This window comes from Haematobia irritans, chromosome 2 (assembly GCF_050003625.1).
Source record: "Haematobia irritans isolate KBUSLIRL chromosome 2, ASM5000362v1, whole genome shotgun sequence".
NCBI classification, from domain to species: Eukaryota; Metazoa; Arthropoda; class Insecta; order Diptera; family Muscidae; genus Haematobia; species Haematobia irritans.
This window is the reverse complement of record NC_134398.1, coordinates 93,785,299-93,806,420: the sequence shown is the minus strand read 5'-3', so window position 1 is coordinate 93,806,420 and position 21,122 is coordinate 93,785,299. Positions and strand designations below refer to the sequence as shown.

Genomic DNA, 21,122 nt, shown 5'->3' with positions numbered 1-21,122 from the left:
GAATCTGTAAGACCATTTCAAAGATTGTACGTAGATATAATTGGACCCCTCACACGAACTAAATCTGGTAATGTAGCAATTTTAGTAATTCTAGACCACTTTACAAAATTCTGTTTCTTGAAAGCATTAAGGAACATGGCCGTGAAACCAATTATAGAGTATTTGACCAAAGAGATATTTTGTTGTTACGGAGTGCCTGAAGTTGTGGTGACAGATAATGGTTCTCAATTTACCAGTAATGAATTTAATGCGTTATTAACTAGACATGGAGTTCAACAAATTTTGACGGCATTGTATAGCCCACAATCCAATGCAAGTGAACGCACAAACCGTGTTATAAACGAGGCTTTGCGTAGTTTTGTAAGAAACGATCAAAGGGAGTGGGATATTTATGTACCTAGCATAAATTGTTCGCTTCGAAATAGCTTCCACCAGAGTATAGGAAAGACACCATATCAAGCTGTATTCGGACAACATATGTTGAACCATGGAGACGATTACAAGATATTGCGAAAATTGGAACTGCTAGCTGAAGGAGATGCCCAAATCGAACGCCAAGATCAGTTCCAACTTATCAGGGACTCAGTAAGAAAATGTATGAGGGATGCGTATGATAGAAATTGCCGTAGTTATAATTTAAGGTCCCGGGCTAAAAACTTCGAAATTGGACAAGTTGTATATAGACGGAACTTTAAGCATAGCTCTAAGGCGGATCAATTTAGTGCCAAATTAGCCCCTGTAGGTATAAAGGCTGTCGTAAATAGAAAACTAGGCACTGTTTACTATGAGTTAGAAGACGTCGATAGTTGGAACAAAGGAACATACCATGCAAAAGACATATGGACGTAACTTAGTAGCGGTTGCGTCTCACATTTTTTTTCGGGAGGGGTATGTGTGGGATAGATTTGTGAGGTTTCATAAAATATTGGGTATACGCTAGTATAGTATAGGATACTGTAGTAAGAACTATTTAATAAAAATCAATTTAAATTCAGTACGTTTGCATTTTAAACTCCAACGTTGACATAGATTTTAAATTTCAATTGTATTGAATAGAAAAATTTGTTTTCAATAAGTTCAATTTCTGTGTTTGATTGCTTTCAAAAAAAAAAAAAAACCAAAGAAGAAACAATCAAACTGGACTCATCATTAATAATATTAACAATAAAGCTTATTGGTGAGTTAAAGTACGAAAACGGGATATATAAAATTATAAAATTGATATATTTTTACAGTCTCGCATAACTTGGAAAATAACTTTATTAGCGACTGTGGGTTTGTATCCCGCAGCCGTAGCACCTTTGAGAAATTTTAAATCAATTAGTACGAGACTCCGTATATCAATCGTATGGTGATTTAGATATTGTTGCTGGTTACAAAAAGGAATTTCGAAAATCGTGACGAAAATTTGATTGAAGGAAATCTTCCTCTCGTCACAATTAATTTGTGTTACTAACTGCTGCGAGCGTCAAGCAAGACCTTATGTCCTAGTCCGCAAACCGGCTTATTGCATTGTCTAAAATTGGACCCCTAAATATAATATAATTGGAAATTTGGATGCTGGGTTTTATCTAGCTTAATTTATAGAAATTTCTTACTCCATTAGTCTTTAATATTCTAATTTTTTTATTTGAACCACGATATCAAGCGCTTGTCATCGTTGGATTATTATGTAAGTATTCATTTAATTTATTATCATTAGAAGAGAATTTTGTACACATCATAATATAATACTTAGTTTAACTACTCATTTATAAAACCTAGAGACATAATTATCTTGACCAACATTTATTTTGAATGGATTTAATTGTAATACAATCGATTTTATCATGAAGTTCTAAATTCCTTTTGTTTAGTTTTCTCGAAAGTGAATATGTGGAAGGATAGTTTTGTGGGCTGCCGAAAGTGTACGGTGGCAGGAAGGGTCGTAAGACTACTAGAGGAACGTTGAGTAACACCATAATTTTCCTCAAATAAGTAAAATAATTTCAGTTACGCGGCGACACCTTAGTTCTTTTATTTTTTTAGTTTAAGCAGTTCGTGTCCTTCAAATTTTTTTAAGCTACCTAAAATCTTTTATATTTTGTAACCGGACCCGGATATACCTTTTTAGCCAAGAACACCCCCTATTATGAACTGAGCACGGCTGGTATAATAGCAAAGTCCAGAAAAAGGGTATGATCGGTCGGAGAGTGGGTCGTTACAGGCGCCGCAAGCTATGCTATATAAATATGAATTATAACGATAATTATCTCTTGATGACCATAACAGCTACGTAGACCAGTGGTTAGTGTGCTGGCTTACAAACTGTGTGGTCCGCAGTTCGAATACCTGTCCGGCAAAAGGTAAAATTTAAAAAAATTATAAAATTTAATAATTTCTTCTACAATGTTTGTATTACAGAAAAAGTTGCTAAGAACTAAAAAAAAACTCATGGAAATGAGAAAAATGTGAGGGAATATACAATTAGGCAGAAAAAAAATTGAGCACAATCTTCTTTGGGAGAAAATTCTTCTAAGCATATAATATTTTTGGGTTCAAAATGTTTCCAAACATATTATATGTTCACATAATAACATATAGTTTTTTGGAAGACAACATTATTGAATTTGGATGAAAAAATACATAATGTTTGGAACTTAGACTACCCAAACATATTATATTGTTTAGACCAATATGCTTTCAAACATATTATATATTGGAAGAAATCAAATATATAAATGTTTGGGCAATACCCAAAAATGTATATGCTTGAAGCAAAATGTGTTTGGGAGTATATGTTACAGAAGCGAGTTTTTTGAGGGTGTGCGCAGTCATTCCACTCAATTGCGCAGTCAAGTGTCTCAATTTCTTTTTTTGGAAAAAGAGAATTACCGTACAAATCACTCAATTTGCATTACAAAAAAGGTGTGAATGTATAGAATTTTATATGCTTTTACAATGTTTGGTGTTTCATCAAGAAAACAAAGGAAAGAAAACAAATTAAACTCAATTGCAGACGTAAAAGAACCCTCTACGACGTTGTGCAGACAAACTACAGCGCTGTGAATTCACTTGAGATGTCTATATAACTTAATTGGTCTATGCACTAGAAAACATTCAGCTGATATGATTTCTGACACAATTTTCATTCTTATATATTTTAGAATGAAAAAATTTAACTGAATTGAATTCATATATGGAATGATTTTATTGAACTTTTTCATTCATTGGGACAAATCTTACTTATTTGTGGTAAATCTTTTTACTTCAAACTTACAACTGCTTCGTTGTTAAATTCAATTTTATTTATTTATATAGGCAATTTTTTCTTCAATAAAATACACGTTTTATTAATATATTAATTATATTTATTAAGAATCAACAGCATCGACTGGCCTTGAAATATTAGTTTATTATTCCAGTATTTCCAGTTTCCATGTAATGTCATCAATTGTAAAAAGCATTTTTTCTTCTTCTTGTACGTTTCACTTTTAATACGTTGCTGCGTAACGATTTTGTCCTCCTTTTACAATTTCAATGCCTACAAATATAAAAAAATCATAAACCAATTTTTTCCCAAAAGGTTAGCGTCACTGAATGTTACCTGTTAATTGAAGATTCCAAAATGAAAACGAATGAAGGGGTTGTTATTCTGTTTTCTTTCTTTATACACCATCACGAACGTAATTTTTTCTCACTAATTTAAAATAATAAATATTTTATTTGCTATTTATAATATTATTTTTTAACAACCCCTCCGTATACCATAACAACGCGATTCCAACTAAAAAAACAACCCACGCGCAAACATATCGATTACATCGATGACAGGTATCGATTACAGGTACATAAAAGAAATATAGGAAAATTTCCTATATTCTAACAAGTGTGTCTCCTAAAGTTTTAAAAGGATTGAATACTTCTTAGTACGAATGAACTAAAATATTTTTCTATGCCAAGTGTTATTCGTATGTATGATAAGCTTTCTATAATAAAGGATGTCAGAATTATCATTTTATAAGAAATTTTACTAAATTTGAGGAAACTTGGTTTTAGTTCATATTTTGTTTATTTTTACGAATGCTTTGTTATCAGTGAATAAAATTTTCTTGTTCAGTAGTAAATTCTTATACCCAGCGAAGAAATCAATATTAGTAAAATTCCATGCCTTATTCTAGTTAATTAACTATTCCTAACTGCTTTCAGTTTAGGATTTTTTTACTGAAGCAAGTAAATTTTATTATTTTAAACAAAAATTTAACTTAATGGAAATAAAATGGCTAAACAAAATTGATGAACATTTTTTCCTTTAGTTCCGAAGGCACTTTTTTCTGGGTGTAAAGTTCAAAGGCATTGAACCACAAACCATTGGCTCCAACTGGTTTTAAATCGTTGGAGTCAGTCTAGCTCATTTAATGGCTGATCTCTAGTTCCTTTTTTTCCATTTTTTTTAATTATTGAAGATTAATAACTTATGTTTGCAACACCCAGAAGGAGACGAGATAGACACATGGTGTCTTTGGCAAAAATGCTCAGGGTGGGCTCCTGAGTCGATATAGCCATGTCCGTCTGTCCGTGAACACATTTTTGTAATCAAAGTCTAGGTCGCAGTTTTAGTCCAATCGACTTCAAATTTGGCATAAGTATGTGTTTTGGCTCAGAATAGATCCCTATTGATTTTGGAAGAAATCGGTTCAGGGGGGTTACTCTGTATTGCGATACGAAAGCAAATGCGATGCGATAGTTAAATGCGTTAAGAGTACAATTCGGTACTCTGTATCACTTGCGCAAACGCTTTCGCAAAGTAAACTGAAAATATGGTAACGCTTTAGCAAAATAAAGCGAAAATATGACAACGCTGGCTGCACAATGTAAACAATAACGAAAATGATAAAAAGAAATGTCAAAAAATTGTAAATAAAAACATTTTAAACAATCTTCCGTTCGGTGCGTGTTCTTTTAAAGCTTGCTAATCGTTTATAACAAAAAAGTAATAATTATGGAGTCGATAGCGTTATGGTTTGAAGAAAATTAACATGAACGAATTACAAGAAGAATTTTGCGAGATCGGTCAAATATACTCTCCCTAAGTGACCACGGGTAAGAAAATGGAAACTCAAATTATGTGACAAACGTTTTCGAATATTTCATTTTTATAGATTTCGTCTTAATAAAGATGCGTTTATGTATGTATTAAACGCTATTAAAGACGACCTCGTCGTTCCAAATAAATCCACAGCCATTCCAACTCCAATAAAAGTGGCCGCTGCTTTGAAATTGCTTGGACAAGGTGGTTATCTACAAATCGGCCAAGACCATCTTTTAGGACTATCAGAGCAATCTATGTCGCGCTGCTTAAAAGAAGTTTGCGAGGTGATTGAACGAATACTTTGTCCCAAGCACATACAATTTGAGGTAACTGCGGAAGAGACCATAAAGTCTACCAAAGTTTGGAACTGACGTTGCTGTGTCTGTAACTTTTTTGGTTTTTCCCTAAAACAATAAACAATTTAGATACAAATATAAAAATTTAATTGTGCTTACTTACATATTTGTTACTTTGCGATTGCTATTTTGTTTGCGCACGATTTTTGCGATCAACGAACGAGTTTGACATACGCTTTCGCATTATAGAGTGCGGTGATGCCAGATTTGCGAAAACTAGATGCGCAAGGTAGATACGAAAACGAATTACTGAGTACCAATTACTCGATTCGCGACAATTTTTCTTACGCATCGCAATACAGAGTAACCCCCCAGATTTAGATATAGCTCCCATATATATATTTCGCCTGATATGGACTTAGATAGCCCCAGAAGCCAGAGTTTTACCCTAATTTGCTTACAATTTTGCAAAAGAAGAACAATTAGTACAATAGTCAAGTGTGCCAAATTTTATTGAAATCGGTTCAGATTTAGATATAGCTCCCATATATATCTTTCGCCCGATATGGACTAATACGGTCCCAGAAGCCAGAGTTTTACCCCAATTTGGTTGAAATTTTGCACAGGGAGTAGAATTGGCATTGTTACTATGCGTGCCAAATTTAGTTGAAATCGGTTCAGATTTAGATATAGCTCCCATATATAGCTTTCGCCCGATTTACACTCATATGACCACAGAGGCCAATTTTTTGATCCGATTTAGTTGAAACTTTGCACAGGGAGTAGAATTGGCATTGTAGCTATGCGTGCCAAATTTGGCTGAAATCGGTAAAGATTTAGATATAGCTCCCATATATAGCTTTCGCCCGATTTACACTCATATGACCACAGAGGCCAATTTTTTGCTCCGATTTAGTTGAAATTTTGCACAGGGAGTAGAATTAGCATTGTAGCTATGCGTGCCAAATTTGGTTGAAATCGGTTCAGATTTAGATATATCTCCCATATATAGGTTTCGCCTGATTTACCCTCATATGACCACAGAGGCCAATTTTTAACTCCGATTTAGTTGAAATTTTGCACAGGGAGTAGAATTGGCATTGTTGCTATGCGTGCCAAATTTGGTTGAAATCGATTCAGATTTAGATATAGCTCCCATATATATGTTTTTCTGATTTCGACAAAAATGGTCAAAATACCAACATTTTCCTTGTAAAATCGCCACTGCTTAGTCAAAAAGTTGTAAAAATGACTCTAATTTTCCTAAACTTCTAATACATATATATCGAGCGATAAATCATAAATAAACTTTTGCGAAGTTTCCTTAAAATTGCTTCAGATTTAAATGTTTCCCATATTTATACCCTGCTCCACACTGTGGAACAGGGTATTATAACTTAGTGCATATGTTTGCAACACCCAGAAGGAGACGAGATAGACACATGGTGTCTTTGGCAAAAATGCTCAGGGTGGGCTCCTGAGTCGATATAGCCATGTCCGTCTGTCCGTCTGTCCGATTTTTTTACTAACATTGTGTTCCACCCTAGTGCATTAGCCGACTTAAATTTTGAGTCTAAAGATTTTGTAGAAGTCTATCATATTCTTCCAGATCGAGTGATATTTAAATGTATGTATTTGGGACAAACATTTATATATAGCACCCAACACATTTGACGGATATGATATGGTATCGAAATTTAGATCTACAAAGTGGTGCAGGGTATAATATAGTCGGCCCCGCCCGACTTTAGACTTTCCTTACTTGTTTTATATAAATAAATATATATTTTTAGCAGCATAGAAAAATCTTATCGAAAGATGTTGAAGAAAAGCTGGGGGTTTATTTTGAAAAACGCTTACCTATAAAACTTGCACGAATCATAGAATACTAGTTGAAAAGCCCGTCAAACGACGGTCGAAAAAAAATTGTTTTTGTTCTCGCACCACAAATTTCATTTTTGGAAAGTGTCTTTCTGCTTTTTATGTGTGTTTGTTGTTCTTTTTGTGAACATGACTCGCTTTGTTTGGCTATAGCAACAACAACGAAACAGCCAAACACACATGTGTAAACAACACACAGCCACACACACTGCGACTGTGAAAAGAGAATGATGACGTGTTAAAAAATGAGCGAGCAAGAGAGTAATGAAAGAGAGTAAAGAAAAGCTTCACCACAGGCAGGCAGTGAGGTGCACAAATTATTATATTTAGGATAAATCAGTGACGGCCAACAGTAGAATTCCTATACTAGCGAGTTTTTTTTATCTCGCTGCTTAGGCTCTGCCGCAGTTGGCAGTTAAGTTAAGGTACTTTTTAACACAGACAATTGTTCGTATTTTTTACTTTGTCTGGCTCTCGTTTTCATTCACAAATTCGTTAAGTTGTAACAAGTTGATTATACCGTGCGTGAGTTATTGCTTTTCACAAGTGCAAGATTTTTATAAGTCGTATTTTATTCTATCAACTGAGTAATGTTTTTAGCAAATACGTTTCTTTTATTGTTTTACATATATAATTATTTTATAGTTTTACAATATTAAATGTCGAAGCGCACAAGCAATTCCACTCTTTTTAAATACATGTTCAAAAAACAAAAAAAAAAGATGAAGGTCAAGATAAGGGACCAGAAAATGGTCAATTTTCACCAGTGTCTGTTAGCACGAATGACGTTATTCCGGTGGCCACTACCAATTCTACTGCCGTTGAAGAAAATACGTCAAACCCGCCCGATACATTGCATGTAGGCTTTTATGTAGACTCAAAGCGAAAAATAGATGACGACCTTAAATATAATTTATTAAAAACACCCTGGATACCAAACAATTCTTTTAAATTTCCAGTCACAGATATCAAAAGACATTTGAAATTCCAACACAAATAGTTTAATCAATTCTCCTGGCTGGTCTATGCCATGAAAGAGCCTTCAAGGTGCTTTATGCAAGATTTGCCTTTTGTTTGCTGCGGAATTTATCACTTATCAATTTATTGGCACTACAACCATTAAATAAGTGGAAAAATGCTATCGCGGATTTTTACCGGCATCAGAGAAGCCAATACCACCAACACAGTACATTATTAGCTGATAATTTTATGAATGTTTATAGCAAAAAACAAACAGACATTAGAAGTCAATTAGACATTGCTCGTGCAGTTAATATTGCCAAAAATAGGAAGAAACTGGTTCCCATCATTGAAACCATTAAACTGTGTGGAGGACAAGAATTAGCATTAAGGGGAACTCCCGATTATGGAAATATAAAATTCAATGAATCTGAAGCAGAGATTAATGATAGTAATTTTCGAAGATATTGATTTAAAGCAGCGCGATGAAAATTTACAGTTAAATTGTACATATTACAGTCCATCCATACAAAATGAGTTGATTTCTGTTTGCGGTGAAGTAATTCAAAAACAACTGGTAACAGCTATAAATAATGCTGAGTTTCTCCTTGCTTGCCAATGAAACAACGGATATTTCGCCACAGGAACAAATTTCGATATGTACTAGATAACATACACCGAGCTGCAAAAACACTATGCCCGAAACAAAATGGAAAACATTAACCGCAATGTGTGAAACCCGATGGGTTGAAAATCATGATGGATTGCTAAGGTTTAAGGAAATTTATAAAGCAATTGCTGGCGCTTTAGAAGAACTAATTGGTGATAGAGATTGTGATACAGTATGCAAAATCCGTATTCGTACACCCTCGATGAAATAGGAAAATCGCTATAAACTTAAGGTGTGTAATAGCAAAACCAAAAAGTTTTTCAAATTAATATTGTTTATGCAAAATACAAACGACACAAAAAAATATATCATCGCGTTACATCAAATCTAGTGTAGATGGCGCTTTTTCATTTTATTTAAAACAAAACCCGTATTCGTACACTTGACATCCCTGTTTTTACTGTTCATTCTAATGGGAGTTTTTAACAAAACTTTGTTTCGGTGTTTTGCATTTTGGTTATAGAGCCCTGTGTTATCGAAATAAATCAAATTTAGTGTTGTTTCTGCAAGTAGCACGCGAAAATCGATATAGGTAAAAAATCAAGCGAACTTTCGGACGAACAACGAAAAATTGTAATAGATCTGCATAAAAGTGGAAAATCTTTACGTGAGATCGCAAAATTAATGAAGCGCAGTGCTTCTACAATACAATATATTATTTCAAAATTCAAAACTTGTGGCCAGTTAAAAAAACAACGTCGAAAAGTTAACCGTTCCAAGCTATCAAGGAGACACTGTTCATTCCTTCGCCATCAAATTCGCATCGATCCGACAGTAAATGAGGTATAACTGGCTGTAAGTTTCGAAAAACATTTTAGAATACGTGTTACCCTCCAGACAGTGAGAAATTATTTAAAAAAATGTGGATTTAAGAGCCGGTATGCTGTCAGAAAACCTATTATCAGCAGGCTTCATAAGCAAAAGAGAATTACATTCTTTAAAAAATACAAAAATGAAGATTTTAACTTCTGGAAAAGAGTTATTTTTACTGATGAGTCAAAATTCAACATCAAAGTATACGATGGACGCATAAAAATTTGGCGAGAGAAAAATACATGCTTATCACGCCATAACCTAATTCGTACATTCAAGCATGGTGGGGGATCAGTGATGGTATGGGGGTGCTTTTCCGCAGCAGGCGTTGGAAACCTTAATTTTGTGGATGGAATAATGACAGCAAAGGATTATATAAACATTTGGAAGCAAAACTTGAAACAGAGTGCCGTAAAATTAGGTTTGTCCCAGAACTTTATCTTCCAACAGGACAACGATCCGAAACACACCGCTCTAGATTCCAGACTTTGGATCCTGTACAACTGTCCAAAATATCTTAAGACACCACCCCAAAGCCCAGACCTCAATCCTATTGTGGACCAATGGTCAATTTTTAAGAAAAATTAAAAAAATACGTTATTAGAAACGTAAAGGACCTCAAAACAGCATTAAAAACTGAATGGGATCAAATATCCCCAGAATTAACATCCAAACTTGTCGAATCCACTCCAAGATGTCTAAATGCAGTTCTAAAACAAAAAGGATATCCAACAAAATATTAACTTTAGTTATAATATATTGTAAAATAATTTTTTTTCATATATGTTATTGTGTACGAATACGGATTTTGTTTCAAATGAAAAACGCCCATCTACATTAGAATTGATGCAATACGGTGCCATATTTTTTTGTATGGTTTGTATTTTGCATAAACAATATTAATATGAAAAAGTTTTTGGTTTTGGTATTACACACCTTAAAATTATAGCGATTTTCCTATTTCCTCGCGGGTGTACGAATACGGATTTTGCATACTGTACATCATCAACAGCATAGTCTTTTGTAAAATCAATATCAAATAGCCAATTCGCTGTGGGCTTATGCTGCTTAAATAGTTTATTTGCTTCTACATTACCACTATGCAAGATGTTACAGTCCACTTCATGCGACTTAGCGGCAGCTGTTCAACATGTTGAACTTATTTTAACCATTTCAAAAATATGCGTGAAAACTCGGAAACAGAATTTGCAGACGTATATTTGGATGCTGAGAACCTTCTTTGGTGAAAAAATTGCAATGACTCGCATAACTGGACATCAGAAACGCCGCGCGAATGTTAGTGAGCATTACTATAATAATTCCACTTTTAGAAGATTTCATACATCAGTTAACACTGACTGATCTTTATAAATTAATTCCGACAGAATATGTAAAGCCTGAAACAAATTTTGAAGCAAATACATTTTCGTTTTATGGCAGATTTTTACAAGAAAATAATAATAAATCTAAATTGTCGCTTTGGCATAAAGATGTATTTCCAAACGTGCATATTCATTTAAAAATTTTGGTCACTTTGCCAGTTACTACAAGCTCATCCGAACGTTCATTTTCAACAATGAAGAGATTAAAGACGTATCTTAGAAATTCGACTAGCGAGAGTGGACTCAATGGATTGGCATTAATGTCGGTTCATCGCCGAATAAATGTGCCGACTGAAGAAGTCATTTATTTGCTGCCCAAAAAGCCCGTCGGCTCAATTTAATATTATAAAAATATTGTATACATATCTATACATAAATAAAATTTTCTACACATGAGGTTATATGAATATTTATTTTTTAATATTCATATATCATAAGTACTATTGCTATAAATAGACTCAAAGTAGCCCGCGAATTCCAGATCATATACCGATGACTTGAGCCAAGTCTCAGTCATAACCAAAACCGCAAATTAAAATAATTTAATATTCAACCCTCAGCCTCTGATATACAATAGAAAAATATCCACTCAGTTTTTTGAAGAAGATGAAGCTAGGTAATCTAATTAAGTTATCCGATCGATCAACGTTCTCCCTAACGAATAAATACCTATGAATCTCGGCAGAGGAGTACCACAGGGATCTGTATAAATAAATGATATAGTGGATGTTTGTGAAAGTTGTGATGACATATTTATGCAGACGATGTCCAATTGTGTTTTTCTAGAAGAACTTGGGTGTGATATTTGATACGAAACTATCTTGGAACCGACATATAGACATCACCATAGCGACGGTGTAGGGTATCCTTTCTACGTACATTCGTTTATGCTTTCAAACATATTATATATTGGAAGAAATCAAATATATAAATGTTTGGGCAATACCCAAAAATGTATATGCTTGAAGCAAAATGTGTTTGGGAGTATATGTTACAGAAGCGATTTTTTGAGGGTGTGCGCAGTCATTCCACTCAATTGCGCAGTCAAGTGACTCAATTTCTTTTTTTGGAAAAAGAGAATTACCGTACAAATCACTCAATTTGCATTACAAAAAAAGGTGTGAATTTATAGAATTGTATATGCTTTTACAATGTTTGGTGTTTCATCAAGAAAACAAAGGAAAGAAAACAAATTAAACTCAATTGCAGACGTAAAAGAACCCTCTACGACGGTGTGCAGACAAACTACAGCGCTGTGAATTTACTTGAGATGTCTATATATGTAACTTAATTGGTCTATGCACTAGAAAACATTCAGCTAATGTGCAAAAAAATGAATTTTAATTTATTCATTTTGAAATATATTGATTTCTGACACAATTTTCAGTCTAAAAATCCAGAAAAAAATATTAAATTTGAAGCGGGGAAAAATGTGGATATATATTCAAGAACAGTAAAAGCTTCATTATGTGTCCAAGCATCATTTAAAGTTCGTGAAGGACACAATTGTTATCTAAGTTTGGTGCTAAATAATATAAAACATTGGCCTTGAAGGGTTCCTATAAAAATGCGAATTTTTATATCAATAGATTTGTGTTCGTGGTCATTTCAGGACTCCTTGATATAGAACTTGAGTTCCGCATAGAGTGGAAGCTGGAATAAATACTTGAACAATATAGATTTTTTAATAGTTACAGTCATGTGTTACAATTTGTCTCTACACCCAGAAAATAGTGACCCTTCTTTAAGTTAAAATGAACTCATTGTGAAGAAAGTATAGCGCCAAAGACATTTTTATTTTTTGAACGATGTGATTTTCGTCGAAAGTAGGTAGAATGCATTCCATATATTAGTTAACATTTTCCTATATTTATGTACTCTTATATTACAGAATAAAAAAATTTAACTGAATTGAATTCATATATGGAATGATTTTATTGAACTTTTTCATTCATTGGGACAAATCTTACTTATTTGTGGTAAATCTTTTTACTTCAAACTTACAACTGCTTACCTTCGTTGTTAAATTCAATTTTATTTATTTATATAGGCAATTTTTTCTTCAATAAAATACACGTTTTATTAATATATTAATTATATTTATTAAGAATCAACAGCATCGACTGGCCTTGAAATATTAGTTTATTATTCCAGTATTTCCAGTTTCCATGTAATGTCATCAATTGTAAAAAGCATTTTTTCTTCTTCTTGTACGTTTCACTTTTAATACGTTGCTGCGTAACGATTTTGTCCTCCTTTTACAATTTCAATACCTACAAATATAAAAAAATCATAAACCAATTTTTTCCCAAAAGGTTAGCGTCACTGAATGTTACCTGTTAATTGAAGATTCCAAAATGAAAACGAATGAAGGGGTTGTTATTCTGTTTTCTTTCTTTATACACCATCACGAACGTAATTTTTTCTCACTAATTTAAAATAACAAATATTTTATTTTCTATTTATAATATTATTTTACTATATTATTTTTTAACAATCCCTCCGTATATCATAACAACGCGATTCCAACTAAAAAAACAACCCACGCGCAAACATATCGATTACATCGATGACAGGTATCGATTACAGGTAGATAAAAGAAATATAGGAAAATTTCCTATATTCTAACAAGTGTGTCTCCTAAAGTTTTAAAATGATTGAATACTTCTTAGCACGAATGAACTAAAATATGTTTCTATGCCAAGTGTTATTCGTATGTATGATAAGCTTTCTATAATAAAGGAAGTCAGAATTATCATTTTATAAGAAATTTTACTAAATTTGAGGAAACTTGGTTTTAGTTCATATTGTTTATTTTTACGAATGCTTTGTTATCAGTGAATAAAATTTTCTTGTTCAGTAGTAAATTCTTATACCCAGCGAAGAAATCAATATTAGTAAAATTCCATGCCTTATTCTAGTTAATGAACTATTCCTAACTGCTTTCAGTTTAGGATTTTTTTACTGAAGCAAGTAAATTTTATTATTTTAAACAAAAATTTAACTTAATGGAAATAAAATGGCTAAACAAAATTGATTAACATTTTTTCCTTTAGTTCCGAAGGCACTTTTTTCTGGGTGTAAAGTTCAAAGGCATTGAACCACAAACCATTGGCTCCAACTGGTTTTAAATCGTTGGAGTCAGTCTAGCTCATTTAATGGCTGATCTCTAGTTCCTTTTTTTCCATTTTTTTAATTATTGAAGATTAATCACTTTACCTCTTACCAATTTTAATTTTTTAAATTTATTTTTCAATTGTTCGATTAATAAAGTCACTGGTAAATTTAACGGCGACAAAAAGCGAGGTTATTGTCGACAAAAAACGACACCAGGATTTTAGTTGTTAGCAGAATATATCGACGAACGGAATACCATTTTGTAACGACAGACGAAAAGCGACGGCGAGGGTGATTATTTGTATCTTTCTGTTAGAGACTAACTTATTTTTTATGAACGGTCGCACTGACCACCTTCCCGACCGTGAGGGCCTCGTCTCCGTAACGAGGAGACATCGTACACACCATGATCCGGACCTCGGCGGGGGAGGCATGTATACTTAGGCTGTTAGACGAACTTCTAATGAAGAGACGTATTTCAGCCACACTAGGACAAGCAAACATACAAAGGTATGTGAACAGAGGCACTCTCCAAGGAGGCGTTCTATCACCTCTTCTTTGGAATGTTGCTATAAATAACCTTCTGGTTACCCTAGAAAAAGAAAGGATAAAAGTGGTGGCATTCGCAGATGATGTGGCTCTAGCAGTCAGGAGAAAATTCCCATCCACAATTGGAGATATTATTCTGAGGGCCCTCCGGATGACTGAGAAATGGGCGAAAGACAATGGTCTTGGGGTAAATCCTGCAAAGACAGAACTAGTCATGTACTGCAAAGATCGCAAAACTCCCACGGTTAGGCCCATTTCCATAGGGGGTATTGAAATTCCCTTTGGTGAGTGTGCAAAATACCTTGGCGTTATTTTGGACAGGAAGCTGAACTTTAAGCTTAATATTGAAGAAAGGGCGAGAAAAGCAACGGTAGCTTTGTACTCGTGCAAAAAGGCAATAGGAAAAAAGTGGGGACTAAAACCAAAAATTGTGCATTGGCTATACACGGCAGTGGTTAGGTTAGGTTAAAGTGGCAGCCCGATTAATTATCAGGCTCACTTAGACTATTCAGTCCATTGTGATACCACATTTAACTAAAAGTACCTATTACATATGGGCACTTCTAGTCTTAACCACTGAACCTTCTCTATTATTTACTTTTGTGGAACCAACCAGATTGCTCCAAAAACATTAACAAACTGCTTAAGTTAACGTTTTCCAGGTCAGCCAGTAATCTAAAGCTATATGCTCCTAAAATTCGCTTACGCCTTACACAAAAAGCAGGACACTCACACAAAAGGTGTTTAATTGATTCCTTTTCCTCCACGTCATGACAGCTTATACAATAGTCATTATACTTCGCACCTATAGTTTTTGCAAATTCGCCTATCAGGCAGCGACCCGTTATAGCAGATATCAGGAGTGCTATCTGTCGCCTTGAGAACACTAGCATATCTAGTGTGCGGTTTAAGTTTAAATGGGACCATATTTGCTTGGTGTCGTTACATCCCTTGCAATTTTCCCATCGAATATTGGCCATCATAACAGCCTTCTCACGCAGTAAGAGCTTGCAGGTGGCCAGAGGCATACCAACAGATTCTAGTTCCCCTGGAATATGTAAGGTAGTTCCTAGCCTTGCTAACACATCTGTTTCGCAGTTCCTCGGTATGTTGCTATGGCCAGGCATCCATATTAGGTGAATATTGTACTGCTCAGCCATCTCATTGAGAGATTTGCGGCAGTCGATGGCCGTTTTCGAGTTGAGGAACACAGAGTCCAAGGATTTTATTGCAGGTTGACTGTCTGAGTATATATTAATGCCAATATTTGTTGGAACATTACTTCTCAGCCAATTCACCACCTCTCTTATTGCCACCGTGGTGCAATGGTTAGCATGCCCGCCTTGCATACACAAGGTCGTGGGTTCGATTCCTGCTTCGACCGAACACCAAAAAGTTTTTCAGCGGTGGATTAACCCACCTCAGTAATGCTGGTGACATTTCTGAGGGTTTCAAAGCTTCTCTAAGTGGTTTCACTGCAATGTGGAACGCCGTTCGGACTCGGCTATAAAAAGGAGGTCCCTTGTCATTGAGCTTAACGTGGAATCGGGCACTCAGTGATAAGAGAGAAGTTCACCAATGTGGTATCGCAATGGACTGAATAGTCTAAGTGAGCCTAATACATCGGGCTGCCACCTAACCTAACCTAACCTAACCTATTGCCAATATTTCAGCCTGAAAAACACTACAGTGATTAGGTAATCTTTTCCCTATTCGAATTTCCAAATCTTTAGAATATACTCCGATCCCCACTTGTCCATTCAATTTGGAGCCATCAGTATAGAAATCTATATATCTTTTATTCCCCGGGGTCTGTGTACACCACGCCTCACTGTTGGGAATTAGAGTTTCAAGCTTTTTGTCGAAAAGTGGTTTTGCCAGGGTGTAATCCACTACGTTAGGCACATCTGGCATTACTTTGAGGACCGAACTATGATCGTACATTTTTCCGATCACAGCGATAGCTCGCGCAACCGCACAGCCGTTGTTGCAGCTGACTGTTTGGCCAAAATGTCTAAAGGCAATAGATGTAGCATGACATTAAGGGAGTCTGTTCCTGTCTTACTAAATGCGCCTGAGATACATAAGCTCGCCATGCGCTGAACTTTATCTAAACAAGTCGGTTTCAGAAGTGCCGGCCACCAGACTACAACACCATATAGCATTATAGGTCTAACCACTGCCGTGTATAGCCAATGCACAATTTTTGGTCTTAGTCCCCACTTTTTCCCTATTGCCTTTTTGCACGAGTACAAAGCTACCGTGGCTTTTCTCGCCCTCTCTTCAATATTAAGCCTAAAATTCAGCTTCCTGTCCAAAATAACGCCAAGGTATTTTGCACACTCACCAAAGGGAATTTCAGTACCCCCTAAGGAAATGGGCCTAACCGTGGGAGTTTTGCGATCTTTGCAGTACATGACTAGTTCTGTCTTTGCTGGATTTACACCAAGACCATTATCTTTCGCCCATTTCTCAGTCATCCGGAGAGCTCTCTGTATAATATATCTGATTGTGGATGGGAATTTTCCCCTGACTGCTAGCGCCACATCATCTGCGTATGCCACCACTTTTATCCTTTCTTTTTCTAGGGAAACCAGAAGGTTGTTTATAGCAACATTCCAAAGAAGAGGTGATAGAACTCCTCCTTGGGGAGTGCCTCTGTTCACATACCTTTGTATGTTTGCTTGCCCTAGTGTGGCTGAAATATGTCTCTTTATTAGAAGTTCGTCTAACAGCCTAAGTATACCTGGATCAACATTCAGAGCTGAGTCCATTTAATATCGAGCTCGGATGGACATTATTGAACGCCCCTTCGATGTCTAGAAACGCCACGATTGTGTATTCTTTGACAGATAGTGAGCTTTCAATAAAACTGACTAGTTCATGCAATGCGGTCTCAGTAGACCTGCCCTTCGAGTATGCATGCTGTCGTTTCGAGAGCATACTTGAATCCACGCTAGTTCTAAGATACATGTCTATCATCCTCTCCAGGGTCTTAAGTAGGAATGAGGATAAGCTGATTGGTCGGAAATCCTTCGCACTCGAGTGAGAGGCTTTTCCTGCTTTAGGTATGAAGACGACTTTTGTTTCCCTCCACTTTTCTGGAATATATGCTAAGTTTACACATCATTTATATATCACCGTCAACCAGGTGATAATTCTTTCAGCCACTGCCTGTAACTCCGCCGGAGAAATTCCATCAGGTCCGGGGGATTTGAATGGTCCAAAGCTATTTAAAGCCCATTTTATTCTAGATTCCGACACAATTTCCTCGATAGGAAATGATCACTGAGCCTCTGTTACACCGCCGGAACATGGTTCAACCGTCTGATTTCCAGGGAAGTGTGTGTCCAAAAGTACCTCCAACGTCTCCTCACTGGTCCGATGTTTTAATGAAACCTGGAGCGGTGTTAGTAGATGCTAGTACCTTCCGTAGTCTGGAAGCCTCTGACGTATTCTCAATACTGCTACAATAATCATCCCAAGAGTTTTGTTGAGACCTTCTCAGTTCTCGTTTATATTCTCTCAGATTCATCCTGTAAGTGTCCCAATCCTCCGGAGCTCTTGTGGACTTTGCTTTGTTAAAGAGCTTCCTGCAGGATTTCCTCATATTACTTAACTCCGTAGTCCACCATGGCGGCCGATTTTTTCCCCTTGGCTTTCCTCTAGGGCAAGCAGCTTTCAGTGACATGTTGAAGGCCTTAGTAATCCGCTCCACTGCGTGTTCGATATCTTGCACAGTGCTCATATTTGTCTCTGGCATTTCCGGTATCATCAAATTGAACGATTCCCTATACCTATTCCAATCAACTTTCCTAACATTTGGCGGAAATATGGGCTTTGAAGTACGAACAGCCAATCTGAAACTGATGTAGCGATGATCTGAGAAGCTATGTTCCCTCAAAACTTGCCACTCAGATATCTTATCATTCAGATCCGGAGAGGTCAACGTGACGTCCAAAACCTCTTGTCTGTTTCTGGTGACGAAGGTTGGTGCATCTCCCTTATTGCAAACTACCAGGTTAGTACGCAAAATAAACTCTAGGAGTGACTCTCCTCTTGTATTAATGTCACCACTTCCCCATATACTATGATGTGCATTTGCATCACATCCCATAATGAGTTTTGTCTTTGTTTTTAGTGACTCCTCAACTAAGGTCTTAACGGCACAGGGTGGCATCTCCCTATCATGTCCCATGTAGACCGAAGATATCCAATATTTGCATTTGGATATCTCGAGACTGGCTACGAAAGTGTCTGCATTGCTCAATGAAGGAAGCAGAAACAAGATTAGTTCATTTTTAGCAATTATACATGCTCGATTTATATCGTTACCGGCATTATGCAAAAGTTTGAAACCCGGAGTGCCTAATTCACAGATCTTGTTCTTATATATGTATGGTTCTTGAATAAGAACTATATCTATGTCTCCTTTCATCAGGAGAACTTTTAAGGCAGCACAACCGTAGAACCATCCAAATTTTCAACCACCGTCACATCAGCCGCTTCAATTGAGTCATCAAGGGCTTCCTCTTCACAGATCTCGGTGACTCTCGCAACAATCCGCGGTTCAGCTTTGGTGTGGCTTGAGCCTGTAGAAACTTCCCGCATATGATTTTCGCCATAGTCTGCAGGTTTTATGTCTCCTTCGGCTTCGCTAGGAGATTTTTTCACTGCTGATTCTACCGGTGGCTTGTCCGTTTCGGAATCCTTTGGCTGATCGCTTTTGTATACCTTCATATGGCAGTGGTTAGATCTGTGCTATATGGTGTTGTAGTCTGGTGGCCGACACTTCGCCAGCCAACAAGTTTAGACAAAGTTCAGCGTATGGCGTGTTTGTGTATCTCAGGCGCATTCAGCAAGACAGGAACAAATTCCCCTAATGTCATGCTGCATCTATTGCCTTTAGACAGCTGCAACAACGGCTGTGCGGTTGCGCGAGCTATCGCTGTGGTCGGAAAAGTTACGGTCACAGTTCGGTCCTCAAAATAATGCCAGATATGCCTAACGTAGTGGATTACACCCTGGCAAAACCACTTTTCGACAAAAAGTTTGAGACTCTAATCCCCATCAATGAGATGGCTGAGCAGTACAATATTCACCTAATATGGGTGCCTGGCCATAGGAACATACCGGGGAACTGCGAAGCGGATGAGTTGGCAAGGCTAGGGACTACCTCACATATTCCAGGGGAACTAGAATCTGTTGCTATGTCCCTGGCTACCTGCAAGCTCATGCTGCGTGAGAAGGCTGTTATGATGGCAAATGTTCGATGGGGCCATAACGACACCAAGCAAATATGGCCCCATTTAAACTTAAACCTCACACTAGATATGCTAGTGTTCTCGAGACTTCAGATACCACTCCTGATATCTGCTATAACGGGTTGCTGCCTGATAGGCGATTTTGCAAAAACTATAGGCGCGAAGTATAATGACTATTGTATGAGCTGTCATGATGCGGAGGAAAAGGAATCAATTAAACACCTCTTGTGTGAGTGTCCTGCATTTTATGTAAAGCGCAAGCAACTTTTAGGAGAATATAGCTTCCGATTACTGGCGGATCTGGAAAACGTTAACTTAAGCAGTCTGCTAATGTTTTTGGAACAATCTGATTGGTTCAACAAAGAAAAATAATCAAGAAGGTTCAGCGGTTAAAACTAGAAGTGTCCATATGTAATAGGTACTTTTAGTTAATGTGGTATCACAATGTACATCTATTTTATGAAAGAGCCCATAAATTATTTAAAATGTACCAATTTATGTACAAATTCAAATTTTTTTTTGTTTGTATTACGATAATTCAAATACGCTTTTGAATTATAATTCAAATAAGCTTTTACAGACATTTACCATCTAATTAATGCGCTTAAGAAAGCCATTTAATAGATCAAAATTGCTAGAATTAAAATCATAATGCACATCAAAATGTATCAGTAATTGGTACATACTTATAAAATTCAATATTAATTTCTAGCAAAACATGATCGACATATCAGCACTTACGAAAAAAAGTTATGCGGACACGAAGTTATATGCGCACACAAATTCAAAATAATTCATATCTTTATTCGATTTTAAAATTATTGGATGCAAATATTTTAGAACAATCAGCTTTTTGTCATTAATATCGGATCTATTTAATTATTGTTCGTAGAGCGTTTGATTTGATCAGTTCTTTTGAACTACAACGTGCAATATTTAGGATAGGTTCTAATGCTATGGGTGTTGATGGAATTCCCATTAGGTTCATAAAGATTGTATTTCCTGTGATCTGTGGACATATTTTACATGTCTTCAATAACATAATTATGACAAGTAAATTTCCCTCGGATTGGAAAACGGCTAGAGTAGTCCCGCAAGAGAAGAAAAATACTGGAGGTA

General features: G+C 36.0%; 1 protein-coding gene and 2 long non-coding RNA genes across 4 annotated transcripts in view; 1 reads left to right on the top strand and 2 right to left on the bottom strand.

The window, feature by feature from the left end:
* Positions 1 to 21,122, bottom strand: part of AlaRS (alanine--tRNA ligase, cytoplasmic) — a 99,313-nt gene that overhangs the window by 22,309 nt on the left and 55,882 nt on the right. The gene's annotated exons all lie outside the window — the stretch shown is intronic.
* Positions 4,681 to 5,511, top strand: LOC142225796 (uncharacterized). The gene is made up of 2 exons (XR_012719427.1): positions 4,681 to 5,082; positions 5,142 to 5,511. It is a non-coding gene; the product is annotated as an uncharacterized LOC142225796 (long non-coding RNA).
* Positions 5,104 to 5,741, bottom strand: LOC142225795 (uncharacterized). The gene is made up of 2 exons (XR_012719426.1): positions 5,531 to 5,741; positions 5,104 to 5,475 (listed from the first exon to the last, which is right to left on the bottom strand). It is a non-coding gene; the product is annotated as an uncharacterized LOC142225795 (long non-coding RNA).